The sequence below is a fragment of the Leucoraja erinacea genome, chromosome 5 (genome assembly GCF_028641065.1).
Source record: "Leucoraja erinacea ecotype New England chromosome 5, Leri_hhj_1, whole genome shotgun sequence".
NCBI lineage: Eukaryota > Metazoa > Chordata > Chondrichthyes > Rajiformes > Rajidae > Leucoraja > Leucoraja erinaceus.
The window spans coordinates 14,737,110-14,752,770 of record NC_073381.1 but is presented as its reverse complement, the minus strand read 5'-3'; the positions used below and the strand labels follow the sequence as shown (position 1 = coordinate 14,752,770).

Here is a 15,661-nt window from a genome sequence, read left to right as displayed (position 1 = left end):
TGGTGAACTTCTACCGCTGCACCATCGAGAGCATCCTTACCAACTGCATCACAGTATGGTATGGCAACTGCTCTGTCTCCAACCGGAAAGCACTGCAGAGGGTGGTGAAAATTGCCCAAGGCATCACCGGTTCCACGCTCCCCTCCATTGAGTCTGTCCAAAACAAGCGTTGTCTGCGAAGGGCGCTCAGCATCGCCAAGGACTGCTCTCACCCCAACCACAGACTGTTTACCCTCCTACCATCCGGGAGGCGCTACAGGTCTCTCCGTTGCCGGACCAGCAGGTCCAGGAACAGCTTCTTCCCTGCGGCTGTTACACTACTCAACACGGTACCTCGGTGACTGCCAATCACCCCCCCCACCCCCGGACACTCCTCCCACCATAAAAAATAATACTATGACTGGATGCACGTAAATAGATTTATTTATTGCTCATATTTATGTTGCTTTTCTAGGGAGATGCAAACTGCATTTCATTGTCTCTGTACTGTACACTGCACAATGACAATAAAGTTGAATCTTGAATCTGAATCTGAAGGGTCTCAACCCGAAACGTCACCCAATCTTTTTCTCGAGAGATGCTGCCAGTTACTTTATGTCTATCTTCAGAACAAATGGTAAACTGTGAATGTGACACTACAAATTGTCCCCTGATGTATGTGCATGGAGTACTTAAACACAGAGAACACACAGCTTGGAAGCAAATGCCTGCAAGGAATGGCCAGGCCATTGCAGCTCTATAGCAGATTACCTTGAAGACGGGGAGTTGAATGTAATGCAACGCAGATGACAAAATTCCAAATAAAGCATTCATCACCATTAAAAACAGATTGTGTTTCATCTATCATTCCACTTTTTCCCATCTCAAGTCATTACTTCAATTCATCTCTTAATGGGTGGAACATCATTCTGGCAAAATTCATCAGAGGCCCAATATTTCATTCATTGAAGAAGAGTAGGAAAGGAACCCTGAATGTGTTTCCTAGCAACATCGATCATGCTCAATCATAGAACGATGGGAACTGCTAGGGGAAAATACACCAAGGTCCTTCTAGTTTCACCGACGCAGGAGCTGGTTAATGCACTGATAATAGAATCACCGTGTAATTTGAGCATCCCTTTCAATTTGGAGCTGGCCCTGGTTTGTGGTGAGGGAACCTCAGGAGGGGCGGGGGTGAGGAGCTTTGGGTCACAATCACCTCCTGCTCAAATGTCGACTTGCGGCATGCTGCAACCCAATTTCCTTACTGTGCTCTCGTGCAAAGTGCTCACATCCTGACTTTAGTTTATCATTTAGTTTATAGTTTAGTTTCATAAATTCATAAGTGCTAGGAACAGAATTAGGCCATTCAGTCCACCAGGTCTATTCTGCCATACAATCAATGCTTAGAATTAGACACTCCTGTGAATTTTTTTTCTCCTGATAATCGACTAAATGGATTCCCCTCATAACTTTGCACTCCTTCATGAGATTACCTTTCAGTCTTTTCTAATTCATGGAAAACAAACCCAGCCTCTGCAGTCTCTCCTCGGAACTGAAATGCTCCCATCCAGGCTACTGGGAAGTCTGAAGAAGGGTCTTGACCCGAAATGTCAACTGTCCATTCCCTCCATGGATGTTGTCTGACCCGCTAGGCTCCTCAAACACTTTGTTTTTGGCTCCGGATTCTAGCATCTGCAGTCTCTTGTGTTGCTGTCCTGGTGAATTTCCTCTGTACTCTTTAGCATGAGGTGCAGTGACATGTAATTTGCCATGCAACGTTACAATTAAAAAAGGACACAATACACAACATAATTCAACACGACTTTGGCGCCTTTGAGGGGGGGAGGGGTGGGGGGCGGGATTAAAATGCTGTTTTCTCCTGCCTGTCCGAGATATATTTTCTCAGGCTACTACCTAATCCTGAATAATCGTTCCGACTGCCGTTCCGGAATTTTTTTTAAAAGCGGGACAATTTCAGCGCTGGAGTAAAATAAAAAGCTACTTCTAACGCCGTCAACGCAGGCAACAGAACGGGTCTCACGTACGGGAGAAACATATGGTGAGTCGTGTATTTTACATATAAACTTGCTTCTTAGGATTACGTTAATCAAAATATCATCAGCGAAAATGTGATTATGTAAATATACGAACCGGCAGTGTTTTTCCTGCCGATATGGGGTTTAAATTCACCGCAACCACAACGTTCCAATCGATCGCGTTCCACAAAAACCCACTCACAAGACGACTAAAATGGCCATTAATTTACGGGAATTAAACACTAAATTCCTTCCATTTGGCCTATTAATTCATGACAATGAGATTTAAAAATCATGTTATATTGTGAATTCTTGTGTGAATGTTATTTGGACACTTCGGCTATTTAAAAATGTTAACCTTTTCTTAAGAAATGGATAGATGTTTAGATCTAGTAATTGAATTTTGTAATTAGCTACAATTAGGTAACTAACTAATTATATGCTTTAATTTCAGGTCATTCAAGTAAGATTGTTTCATATTTGTTTCAGAATGATTCAATCTATAATAACTGAACATTTCATTCAGTTCTCTTAATTTTTAAGAATGTTATGGGCATTTGACTGTCCTCGATCACAGCTTTGAGTTAAGTCAATGGAAAAGCAATAGGGAACAAGATGCGAATTTCAGAGTATGAAAATGGCCATAACATTTTTAATACTGAAGATATGAAAGTGAATTAGGTGTCAAATTAAAATTATTTTTATGCTTTATCTGATGAGATAAATTGCAGACTTGATTTTTTAAATCTCAAAATTTTGTAACATTGCTACAAGAAGTCTGAAGAAGGTGTCTCGACCCAAAATGTCACCTGTTCCTTTTCTCCAGAGATGCTATCTGACCCGCTGAATTATTCCAACATTTTGTGTCTATATTCAGTTTAATTTGCAGTTCCTTCCTGCACAATGTTTTATAAAGTTGTAGTAAGACATCCTTGTTCTTATACTCCAGATGACTGATGCAACGTAAGAAGTACATCAGGCATAGCACACTCCCACAAGCTGCGCTGTGGAAATAAACAATGTTTAAATTATGTTGTCGAACAATTAACACTGATCAGGAAACCAAGGATTGCTAAAACAAAATTTAAAAATTTTGGGAACATTCGGTAGGTCAGGCAGCAGTTGAGGAAAAAGACATGGGCCGCGGAACCGGAGGGGGGGCTGCAACCCCCCACTTTTTTGGCTAGACACGTTTCAATTTCTCCAGCTTTGGACGAGGCGCTGCTGTGCTCTGCGCAACCAGGTTGTGGTTGTTGGGGCGGAAGGAGGGATAGAAGCAGAAGCAGCGGCGGGGGCAGACGCGGATGGGGAGCCAGGGCTGGCGAGTGTTTGCCGGGCTGGCGAGTCACTCGCTGCAGCTCCGGCCATGGAGCAGCGTCAGTGCAAGAGTCCCCGGGCCGTCGGAGGTATCGGAAGCGTTGCGCCGCTACCGTGAGAGTCTCTGCGCCAAATTTTCCCTGGTGACGGGCATGGATCAGGAAGTAGGTACCAAGCACTGGGTAGATACGGTGGAAGATAGTGGCCTTCAAATGGGGATGGTTGGAGAAAGCATCCTGCTTGCCTGCTTGATTTTCACTTACTGTAACTGCAGGAAAAATGTTCCCAATGTTGGGGGAGTTCAGAGCCAGGGGTCACAGTTTAAGAATAAGGGGTGGGCCATTTAACGCTGCGATGAGGCCAAACTTTCTTCACCCAGAGAGTTGTGAATCTGGAATTCTATGCCACAGAAGGCAGTGCAGGCCAATTCACTGGATGTTTTCAAGAGAGAGTTACATTTAGCTCTTGGGGCTAGTGAAATGGGGATATGGGGGTAAAAATAGGAAAGGGCTATTGAGTTTAGATGAACAGTTGTGATCATATTGAATGGCAGTGCTGGCTCGAAGGGCCGAGAACAAAGAACATTGAAATATTTTTACAATGCACCAAAACATGATTTTAATAGATCAAATTTCAAAAAAGCCCCCCCCCCCCCCTTTCAAAAATGCTCCGCAGCCCCTGAAAGAAACAGAGTTAACATCTCAGGTCAAAGACCTTTCCTGAAGAAGATTACTACTCAGAGAAGGAAGGCTGAATGGACATATTGTTGCAGGAACATGGCAAGATAAACTTTTCTGTATTTCTCACCAGATGCAGTCCGACCTGCTGAGTGTTTCCAGCAGTTACGTTTTATTTCAGACTTCCAGCATCTGCAGTCATTTAAAAAAATATTTTCAACCAGGTGGACCTCCAATTTAATCTCATATGAAACGTTGGGCTCTATTGCTGCCACTTGAGTAGACAGTCTGAAGAAGGGTCTCTACCCGAAACATCACCTATTCCTTTTCTCCAGAGATGCTGCCTGACCCGCTGAGTCACTCCAGCATTTTGTATCTATCTTCAGTGAAAACCAGCATCTGCAGTTCCTTCCCAGACATAGTCCTAGTTTGACCACACAGCCTAAAGATTGACAAATTCCACTCCCTCAGTCCAACATGGGACATCAGCCTAGATTATGTGTTTGTCTTCTGGACTTAACCCACAACCTCCTGATCCAAAGGGAAGAGAGATCCACGTTGAGGGTTTGAGTATAGAAGCTGGGATGTAATGTTAAAATTGTACAAGGCATTGGTGAGACCAAATCTGGAGTATGGTGTACAATTTTGGTCGCCCAATTATAGGAAGGATGGCAACAAAATAGAGAGAGTACAGAGGACATTTACTAGAATGTTGCCTGGGTTTCAACAACTAAGTTACAGAGATAGGTTGAATAAGTTAGGTCTTTATTCTCTGGAGCGCAGAAGGTTAAGGGGGGACTTGATAGAGGTCTTTAAAATGATGAGAGGGATAGACAGAGTTGATGTGGACAAGCTTTTCCCTTTGAGAATAGGGAAGATTCAAACAAGAGGACATGACTTCAGAATTAAGGGACAGAAGTTTAGGGGTAATATGAGGGGGAACTTCTTTACTCAGAGAGTGGTAGCAGTGTGGAATGAGCTTCCAGTGGAAGTGGTGGAGGCAGGTTCATTGGTATCATTTAAAAATAAATTGGATAGGCATATGGATGAGAAGGGAATGGAGGGTTATGGTATGAGTGCAGGCAGGTGGGATTAAGGGGAAAAAAATTTGTTCGGCACGGACTTGTAGGGCCGAGATGGCCTGTTTCCGTGCTGTAATTGTTATATGGTTATATGGTTATATGGACAGCCTCCACAGCAGCTAATGGAACTATATTCCCTCGGGATTCCTGATTGATTGTGTGCTACGTAACCCCACTGCCACCAAGCCAAGAATATTCATGTGTTATAAAGAACAACCCAGTCTTGGGAAAACTCCAAGCCCCATAATAAATCTGGGGTTTACAATCCTGGCAAATCATCCATGCTCTGATTTTGTGATCTCTCAATTCAATAAAGAAATGTTAAGAGTATTTAATAGGGTTAGAAATCAATATGTCTGTCATCTACCTTTCAGACCGTAATAAGGTACATGATATAAATTTGCTCCAGCACACTGCATTCAGAATCAACACTCTCCAGCTCAGGTACTACTATGGATCTGCAAGCATCTTGACCCCCAGTGCATTATCCTCACAAGCCCCACCTTCATGTATCCTCAGAGCCATTTGCTGACCGATACAACACTTCCCACTTCAACCATTCACAGATTCCACTCCTTTTGCCATGACTGAGGTTTCATTCCTTCCTCTGCCTTGTAAGGGCTCTGATCCATCAGAGTCTCTCTTTAAAGTTGCTCTCTCTCCCTCTCTTGCCCACAGTCTTCCTCTGAAATTGCTCTTATTTTGACTTTAGACGGAAACATGGAAAAATAGATGTAGGACATCGAGCCAGCACCGCCATTCAATATGATCATGGTTGATCATCTAAAACCAGTACCCCATTCCTGCTTCTTCTCCATATCCCTTGATTCTTTTAGCCCCACGACCTAAATCTAACTCTCTCTTGAAATCCAGTGAATTAGCCTCCACTGCCTTCTGTGGCAGAGAATTCCATAGATTCACGACTCTGGGTGAAGAAGCTTTTCCTCATTTCAGTCCTAAAATGAATACTCCTTATTGTTAAACTGTGACCTCTGGTTCTAGACTTCCCCAACATCGGGAACATTTTTCCAGCATCTAGCCTGTCCAATCCTTTAAGAATTTTATATACTTCCATAAGATATCCTCTCATCCTTCTAAATTCCTTTGAACACAATACAATGCAATACAATACAATATTTATTGTCATTTGAGCCTCAGTGAGGCTCAAACAAAATTCCGTTTCCACAGCCATACAAACAAAGACAATTTCCTACAGACATACACACAATTTAATTCCCACAAACATCCATCACAGTGAACCCACTGTGATGGACGGCAAAGTCTTTTCTCTCCCCTGTTCTCCATTTCTCTCCCGATGTCCAAGCCCCAGGCGGGCGATGATAAGTCACACGGCCATTTTAGGCCGCGCCGGGCGATTTACGGCCCCGCTCCCGGTCTAAAAGTCACATTGCAACCCCAGTCGACCCATTGTTTCATCATATGTCAGTCCTGCCATCCCGGGAATTAACCTGGTCAACCTACGCTGCACTCCCTCAATAGCAATAATGTCCTTCCTCAGATTAGGAGACCAAAATTGCACACAATACTCCAAGTTCGGTCTCACCAGGGCCCTGTAGAACTGCAGTCGGACATCCTTGCTCCTAAACTCAAATCCTCTCGCAATGAAGGCCAAAATGCCATTAGCTTTCTTCACTGCCTGCTGTACATACATGCTTACTTTCAGTGACTGATGTACGAGCACACCCAGGTCTCGTTGCATCTCCCCTTTTCCTCATCTGCCACCATTCAGATAATAATCTGCCTTCCTGTTCTTACCACTAAAGTGGATAACCTCACATTTATCCATATTTACTGCATCTGCCATGCATCTGCCCACTCACCCAGCCTATCCAAGTCACCTTGCAGCCTCATAGCATCCTCATCACAGCTCACACTGCCACCCAGCATTGTGTCATCCGCAAGCTTGGAGATGTTACATTTAATTCCCTTGTCTAAATCGTTAATATATATTGTAAATAACTGGCGTTCCAGCACCGAGCCTTGCGGTATCCCACTAGTCACTGCCTGCCATCCTGAAAAGGACCCGTTAATTCCCACTCTTTGCTTCCTGTCTGCCAACCAGTTCTCTATCCATGTCAATAACCTACCCCCAATACCATGCACTCTAATTTTGCCCACTAATCCCTAGTGGGGGACCTCGTCAAAGGCTTTTTGAAAATTCCAGATAAACCACATCCACTGGTCCTCCCTTACCCATTCAACCTGTTACATCCTCAAAAAATTCCTGAAGAATAGTCAAGCATGATTTCACCTTCATAAATCCATGCTGACTTTGACCGATCATGTCACTGCTTTCAGAATGCACTCCTATAACATCTTTGGCAATCAACTCAAGCATCTTCCCCACTATCGATGTAAGGCTAACTGGTCGGAAACTCCTCGTTTTCTCTCTCCCTCCTTTCTTAAAAAGTGGAGTTACATTGGTTACCCTCCAGTCCACAGGAACTGATCCAGTCAAGAGAACATTGGAAAATGATCACCAATGCATCCACGATTTCTAAGGCCACTTCCTTGAGTACTCTGGGATGTAGATCATCAAGCCCAGGGGATTTACCTGCCTTCAGTCCTAACAGTTTACCCAACATCATATCCTGACTAATGTGGATTTGTTCAGTTCCTCCCTCCCTTTAGTTCCTCGGTCCCTTAATATTTCTGGGGGATTGTTCGTTTCTTCCTTAGTGAAAACACAAACAAAGTGTGTAACAGTTGTAACTGTTCTGCCATTTCTTTGTTTCCCATTATATATTCGCCTGTCTCTGATTGTAAGGGACCTACATTTGTCTTCACTAAATCTTTTCCTTTTTACATATGTAAAGAAGCTTTTAGTGTCTATTTTCATATTCCCCGCAAGCTTTTTTTCATGCTCTTTTCCCCTCTTAATTAACCCCTTTGTCCTCCTCTGTTGCGTTCTAAATTTCTCCCAGTCCTCTGGTTTGCTGCTTCCTCTAGCCAATGTATATGCCTTTTCCTTGGATTTAACACTATCCTTGATTTCCCTCGTTAGCCACTGTTGTGCCGCCTTCCCCATTTTATTTTTTCTACATATTGGTTTAAAAAAACATCCTGTATACATTCCAGGAAATGCTGCTCCTCAGTGCTGCTACCAATTCGGTTGGCCCAATCTATATGTAGATTAAAGTTACTTAAGAGATACAGCACGAAAACGGGCCCTTCGGTCCACCGAGTCAGTGCTGACCAGCGATCACACCGTACACTAGCACTATCTACACACTAGGGGCAAATTACAATTTTACGGAAGCCAATTAACCTACAAACCTGCATGTCTTTGGATTGTGGGAGGAAACCGGAGCACCAGGAGAAAACCCACTCGGTCAAAGAGAATGAAAAAACTCATTACAGTCAGCATCCGCAGCCGGCATCAAACCCGGGTCTCTAGAGCTATAAGGCAGCAACTCTGTGCCACCGAGCTGCCCTCTCTCTTGCTCACAGCCTCTGACGTTGCTTTCTCTCTTCCCACAGGAGAAGGTTATTCAGGCCATCAGGTCTATTCCATTAATCAATTGGACATGTCTGATCTGTATCATAATTCCTTCAACTGTTCTTGCTTCCAGAACAATTTATCCCTTTGCCTGACAAAAATCTCAGTCTCAGCATTCAATCTTTTGACCAAATCCCACCATCAAACTGCCCTCCACTGGAGAGAGATTCTAGAAGATCTCACATTCTCTTCCTTGAGAATCCCCCACCAAAACAAATACTCTCTCTTCTTCCACGCCATCAATTCCCCTAATCATCCTCGTCAAATCAAGTGGCCCCCAACACCTCTTCCACTCTCAGCCTCATCTACGTACATAGAACATAGACAGGTACAGCACAGGAACAGGCCCTTCGGCCCACAATATCTGTGCCAGACTGTGCCAACACAAGCTAATCTCGTCCACCTGCATGTGTCCAGAACCAGGGGCCACAGTTTAAGAATAAGGGGTAAGGCATTTAGAACGGAGATGAGGAAACACTTTTTCTCACAGAGAGTTGTGAGTGTGGAATTCTCTGCCTCAAGAGGGCGGTGGAAGCCGGTGCTCTGGATACTTTCAAGAGATAGCTAGGTAGGGCTCTTAAAGATGGTGGAGTCAGGGGATATGGGGAGAAGGCAAGAACGGGGTACTGATTGGGGATGATCAGCCATGATCACACGGAATGGCAGTGCTGGCTCGAAGGGCCGAATGGCCTACTCCTGCACCTATTGTCTATTGTGATCCAGACTAAGTCCATTCGCTGCATATCCACGTGCCCATCTGAAAGCCTCTCAAACATCATTATCTTATCTGCCTCCAGCAGCTTCCCTGACAGTACTTCTTTGCAGGCACCCACCACTCGCTGGGTAAATAACTTACCCCAACTCCTGCAAACTTTGCCCCTTTCACCTTAAAGCTATGTCCTCTAATCTTTGGCATTCCCATCCTGGGAAAAAGAATCTGACCGCCTGCCCTAAATGGTAGAGTGCTTGATGTAACCTGTCATCAATTAGTTTTTTTAAGAAGGAACTGCAGATGCTGGAAAATCGAAGGTACACAAAAATGCTGGAGAAACTCAGCGGGTGCAGCAGCATCTATGGAGCGAAGGAAATAGGCAACGCTTCGGGCCGAAACCCTTCTTCAGACGAACCCTTCCTTCGCTCCATAGATGCTGCTGCACCCGCTGAGTTTCTCCAGCATTTTTGTGTACCTTCGGTCATCAATTAGCCCTGGTGTTATTCCAGTAAATCTGCACCACTTTGCTCCGAGGGACTGCATCGTTCCCGAGGTACAGTGACTATAATTGAGCGCATCGCTCTCTATGACATCCAACAGAGCTTTATAGAACACCAACCCCCTTGAGATTAAAGTCCACAAGCGTTGTTAAATTATTTTCATCCCCCTGTCCTTGCTATGCAGATTAAATGTTTACCAAAATACACACAGAATAAATTGCTGTCAATTATGTAAATCTTGAGTTCGTTATTTAAACAAGTATAAGGCACAATTAATTAACTGTTTCGCAAGGTAACATTCCAAGAAAAATATCGACGAGCTGCTATCCAATGATTTGGAAATCCCAACATCTCAGACATCCAGTCTATCTTCCCTCTGTCCTCATTCCTCTGCAGAGAGATGCCGCCTGTCCCGATGAGTTACTCCAGCATTTCGTGTCTATCTTTGGTGTACACCAGCATCGGCAGTTCCTTCCGACACAATATCTTCCCTCCCTGTTCTCTCACTTTGGGCCAAAATGAATAAGTAGAGGAGAGATTGAGGAGATAATAAGGCGACTACACATTCAGAGACTGCAGTGTGAAGCTGGTTATAAAGAATTTAATTAATTCTTGCTGAGCTGAGACAGACAACATCATTGTTTCAAATATGGATAAAAACTCAGTTCAAACAACATTTGCTGTCGTACTTGGTACACAAATTTCCCTTCAGCGCACTCATTGGGGATAAAACAAACAAGGTAATTTGCTGAATCAATAATAATACAATACACACTTCCCCCTTGTGTAATTCATCAGCTGGGAACATTTACAAGGAAGTGCCCATTCAGGGCAGAGATGAAAAGACGGAGGGGTGGACTGTTTTCCCGGAGCTCCCGCAACGCGACTTCTCCAGCCCGTGTCGCGGGGTTGGAACGACCCGGAGCGGGGTCGAACATCGCCCGGCGCGGCTTCATGGCCGTGGGACATTACAGCACCCGCCGGGGGCTCCAACTTCGAGACTTTTAGACCGGGAGGAGGGCCGTACATCGCCCCGCGCGGCCTAAAATGGCCGTGGGACTTATCATTGCCCGCCTGGGGCTTGGACATCGGGAGAGACATGGAGAACAGGGGAGAGAAAAGACTTTGCCTTCCATCACAGTGGGTTCACTGTGATGGATGTTTGTGTGAATTAAATTGTGTGTATGTCTAGGAATTGTCTTTGTTTGTATGGCTGTGGAAACAGAATTTTGTTTGAGCCTCACTGAGGCTCAAATGACAATAAAGGGTATTGTATTGTATTGTATTGTATCGTATTGGATGGCCTTTTGGATATTAGTGCAGAAAGGTGGCACTCGGGTGGAGGAGCCACGAGGTGGTGAATGCCAAGTCCTGCATTTAAGGGAGTGGAGATGCTGCATTTGTTCTCCACGGAGCAAGGATCAAGAAACTTGCAAGACCATGATGGGTTTTGGCAGTATGACAAGAGAGACACTACTCCCATTAGTGGGGAGAACAAGAGACACAGGTAGGCAGAAGGCAACACGACTGGAAATCCTTCACTATATAGAGCGCAGTATTGATCTACAGCTCACTGCCTGTGAGCTCGGTGAAAGCTGTCAATGTGAATTTCCACATGGGAATCGGTTGGACATCTGACAGGAAATAAAGCACAGGGTTGCATGAACAGAAAAGGGGAAAGAGTTAGACTGGACTGATCAAACAAAGAATTGGCAACGTCTTGATTCTTCTAGATGGCTTCCTCTCGACTTTAATGACTATGACCGTGATTCAAAAAGAAATTCAGGAGACATTTCTTTACTTAGGGTGATGAGAGTGCTGAAAGCCAACTGCATGTGGTGCGGTTGTGGTGAATAGTATGGGCGCACACACGGGAAGGTACAAAAGCTATCTACATATGGAGTGGTTCAAAGGTTGCAAAGGTCTTTTATTGTCACATGTATCAATTAAGGTACAGTGATAAGGTAGTTGAGGCCAGTTCATTGGCCATATTTAAGAGGGAGTTAGATGTGGCTCTTGTGGCTAAAGGGATCAGGGGGTATGGAGAGAAGGCAGGTACAGGATACTGAGTTGGATGATCAGCAATGATCATATTGAATGGCGGTGCAGGCTCGAAGGGCCGAATGGCCTACTCCTGCACCTATTTTCTATATTTCTATGTTTCTATGATATGCAAATTACCACACAGCCATATGGAAAAAAAAGCAACAAGACACACAGATAAATAAAAGTTACCATAAACATCCACCACAGCGAATTCCCCACATTCCTCAATGTGATGGAAGGCAAAAAAGTCAAATCTTCGGGTTGAGGTGAAGAGTGTGGAAACACTCCTTGGAAGGCCACAGAATTACATGGGACTAGGACTCGTGGATGAGGAACAAGCGGAAGGTCTGAAGAAAGGTCTCGACCCGAATCGTCACCCATTCCATCTCTCCAGAGATGCCGACTGTCCCGCTGATGTTACTCCAGCTTTCCGTGTCTATCTATGGAGAATTATATAAAGCACAGATACCAGCCTGAAGCGTGTAGGAAGGAACTGCAGATGCTGGCTGGCTTGACCTTTTCCCTGCTGCACGGTTTGCACCAGGGCTTTATGTATAGATGGGAGAAGGGGTGTGCCAACTCAGACCCCAGATTAGAATTACTGGACCATATTTGCATATGGACGATCAAATTTGCCATCATGCACATAAGGTTTATGATATGCAAATTCTCCACTTTATATACCCTAACCGCGGAATGTATCAGTCTTGCTCTAGGCTAATTGACACGGAATTACTGTACGACTCTAGTGAAATGTGCTAATTCCTCTTGACAGAGTTATTCAAAGATGAAGTCAGACACAAACATTACAACTGTACTCATTTTAATCAACTGAGTTAATACAATTGACATTCAGAGAGGAGAAAACATCAATATGACAGCCTTTCAGTTAGAGCCTCAGCTTGCAGCAAGCATTTTGTTTCCAGCAGGCAATTAGTTTACTGCCAGCAAGAAGATGCACAGTTAGTATTTAGATTATAGTTGGCATTAATTTCTGAAATTAAGTTGATCATGAAATCAACATAGCAGGTAAGCAGTGTAAAAGGCAAAACTTCCTTATTTGTGTTTCTGAATTCACCCCATCTTTTAAGTAGATCAATCCCATGTTGATCAAAAATGACAGCATGGCAACAGGCCCTTTGGCCCACGCCAACCACCAATCACCCGTTCTCGCTAGTTTTATGTTATCCCACTTCCACATCCACTCGCTACACACATGCGGCAATTTAAGAGGCCAATTAACCCGCAAACCTGCACGTCTTTGGGGTGTGGGAGGAAACTGGAGCAGCTGGGGGAACCCATGCGGTCACAGGGAGAGCATGCAAACTCCACACAGACAGCACCAGAGGTCAGGATCAAACCCGGGTCTCTGGCGCTGTGAAGTAGCAGCTCTATTGGCTGCGTCTCCCACTACGTGACTGTTGATTGATCGAAGGATACAGCATTGAAACAGGCCATTCGGCCCATTAAGTCCACATGCTGGTTCTCTGCTGGTTGACTCCCTCCTGGGGATATTCACGGTAACCATTGGTGGTCGCCTCCTTCCTTTCCCCTTGCCTCAATAGACCAGAAATCCAGCAAAACACAGGCACAAATTCCTTACACCACTACTCCATCCTCAGCCCCAACTTGCAGGCATGAGGTTGGTGACATGAAAATGCACTTGTTTCCAATTTCAGCCTCATATGCTTGTCTTGATAGCTCACGCTGACGCTGCCTGAAAAATCCATGTGTCTTCTCATTAAATTTGATCTTTTTGCCACCGCTCGCAATTCCCTCAGCTCTAGACTTTCCTCCAGCATCCTCTTATAAAAATAATTCCCTGGTTGGTAAATTGGCAACTGTAAGTTGCATTTAGAGTAGGTAACAAGCAAAATAATCAAAGGGCAAATGATGGGCATGTGAGAGACAGCAAGTGGCAGTGGGGTAATAAGGAGACGAGGAATGGGATTAATGAAATTTCTCTGCTGGGAGTTGGCAAAGACCCAAAGACATGGCCTCCACCTATGATGCAATAAATATGTAAAGATGCTTGTTAAAACTTACTTGCTGGACCAAGCTTGTGGCTGTTTCGCCTAATAAATTATTTTATGGCTTAGTGTCCAATTTTTTTTAATCTTTTGTGCTCCAGAGATGCAACTAGCAGCACATTTTATTTTACACTAAAAGAAGGACACGTCAGCATAATGTTGTGGTTTTGGTTTACTCTGGTCTGATCTGGCAGAAAGCCTAAAGGGCCTGTCCCACGAGCATGCGACTGCATGCAGCAAGCACGACCTAACATGGTCGCTTGAGCCGTACGGCCTCGCGGGGCCGGTCCCACTTCCATCGCCGGAGCCGTATGGAGTTGTGTGGAGCTGGTCCCGATATCGCGCGGGGCTCCTAAAAACTGGCCGTGTTCAAAAATTCCGCGGGGCAACGGCCTGCCGGCCCCGACTAGTCGCCTGGAGTGGACGCCATCTTGGATTATTTGGATGATAAGGGAATAAAGTTTAGTGGGTGGTAAAGTCCGATTGGGCGATAGTCCGCATGGTCTCCATGCTGGTGGGACCGGCCCTGTACTCACTCGACCTCTCAGCTCTTCAGGTTTGGTTGTACTTGCCGAATGTGCTGATGCTCGGATACAGGCCCTTAACCTGCACAATTGATCTGTGCAGGATGTTGCATGCAAGGGAGGTTAGAACCAGCGTTATTTAGAAACTAGCATGCATATGTCAAAGCCAAGGCACTGCATTTTGTGTCTTATCTTTGGTATAAACCAGCATCTATGGTTCCTTGCTATTGCATCATGTTTTGGATCAACCCCTGAGTATTTAGAACGGAGACGAGGAAACACTTTTTCTCACAGAGAGTGGTGAGTCTGTGGAATTCTCTGCTTCAGAGGGCGGTGGAGGCAGGTTCTCTGGATGCTTTCAAGAGAGAGCTAGATAGGGCTCTTAAAAATAGCAGAGTCAGGGGATATGGGGAGAAGGCAGGGACGGGGTACTGATTTGAGGGATTTTTGCCTCCACCACAGTGAGGAGGTGTTTGGAGGACTCACTGATCAGCCATGATCATATTGAATGGCGGTGCGTAAGGCTCGATGACAATAAAGGGCCAAATTCATTCAATCCTACTCCTGCCACCTATTGTCTATTGAGTTTTTCCACTCCATGTGCCCCCCCCCCCCCCCCGGCATCCCCCAATATAAGGGAATAACGTTTAGTGCGTGGTAAAGTCTGATTGAAGATAGCCCGGTCCTGAGCAACCATCCACCTTATTTGGACTGGGGAGGACCTTCGGACGATCTTTAATCAGACTTTACTGAACGTTAACCTGCACTAAACTTTATTCCCTTATCATCATCCAAATAATCAATGATGGCGCCCAACCCAGGCGACTCTTTTTGTATCAGTCACACGTTACAATCGGTCCACTGATTGTAATCATGTATTGTCTTTCCGCTGACTGGTTAGCACGCAACAAAAGCTTTTCACTGTACCTCGGTACACGTGACAATAAACTAAACTAAACTAACCAACCAACTTACATGTTTGTGGGATTTAGGTGTAAGAAAGGCCATTGTTTACTGGCAAAGTCCAATAACCTGCTTTTTATCGGGCTGCTCAATTTAAGCTTACTGCCAGATTGGGCCAGAGCAATTGCATCTCCTCCAACCTCATCTATTGCATCCGCTGCTCTAGGTGTCAGCTGCTCTACATCGGTGAGACTAAACGTAGGCTTGGCAATCGTTTCCCCGAAACACCTCCGCTCGGTTCGCAATAACCAACCTGATCTTCCGGTGCCTCA

At 44.9% G+C, this 15,661-nt stretch overlaps 1 protein-coding gene across 4 annotated transcripts in view; it reads right to left on the bottom strand.

The window, feature by feature from the left end:
• Positions 1-15,661, bottom strand: part of khdrbs2 (KH domain containing, RNA binding, signal transduction associated 2) — a 393,514-nt gene that overhangs the window by 353,105 nt on the left and 24,748 nt on the right. The gene's annotated exons all lie outside the window — the stretch shown is intronic.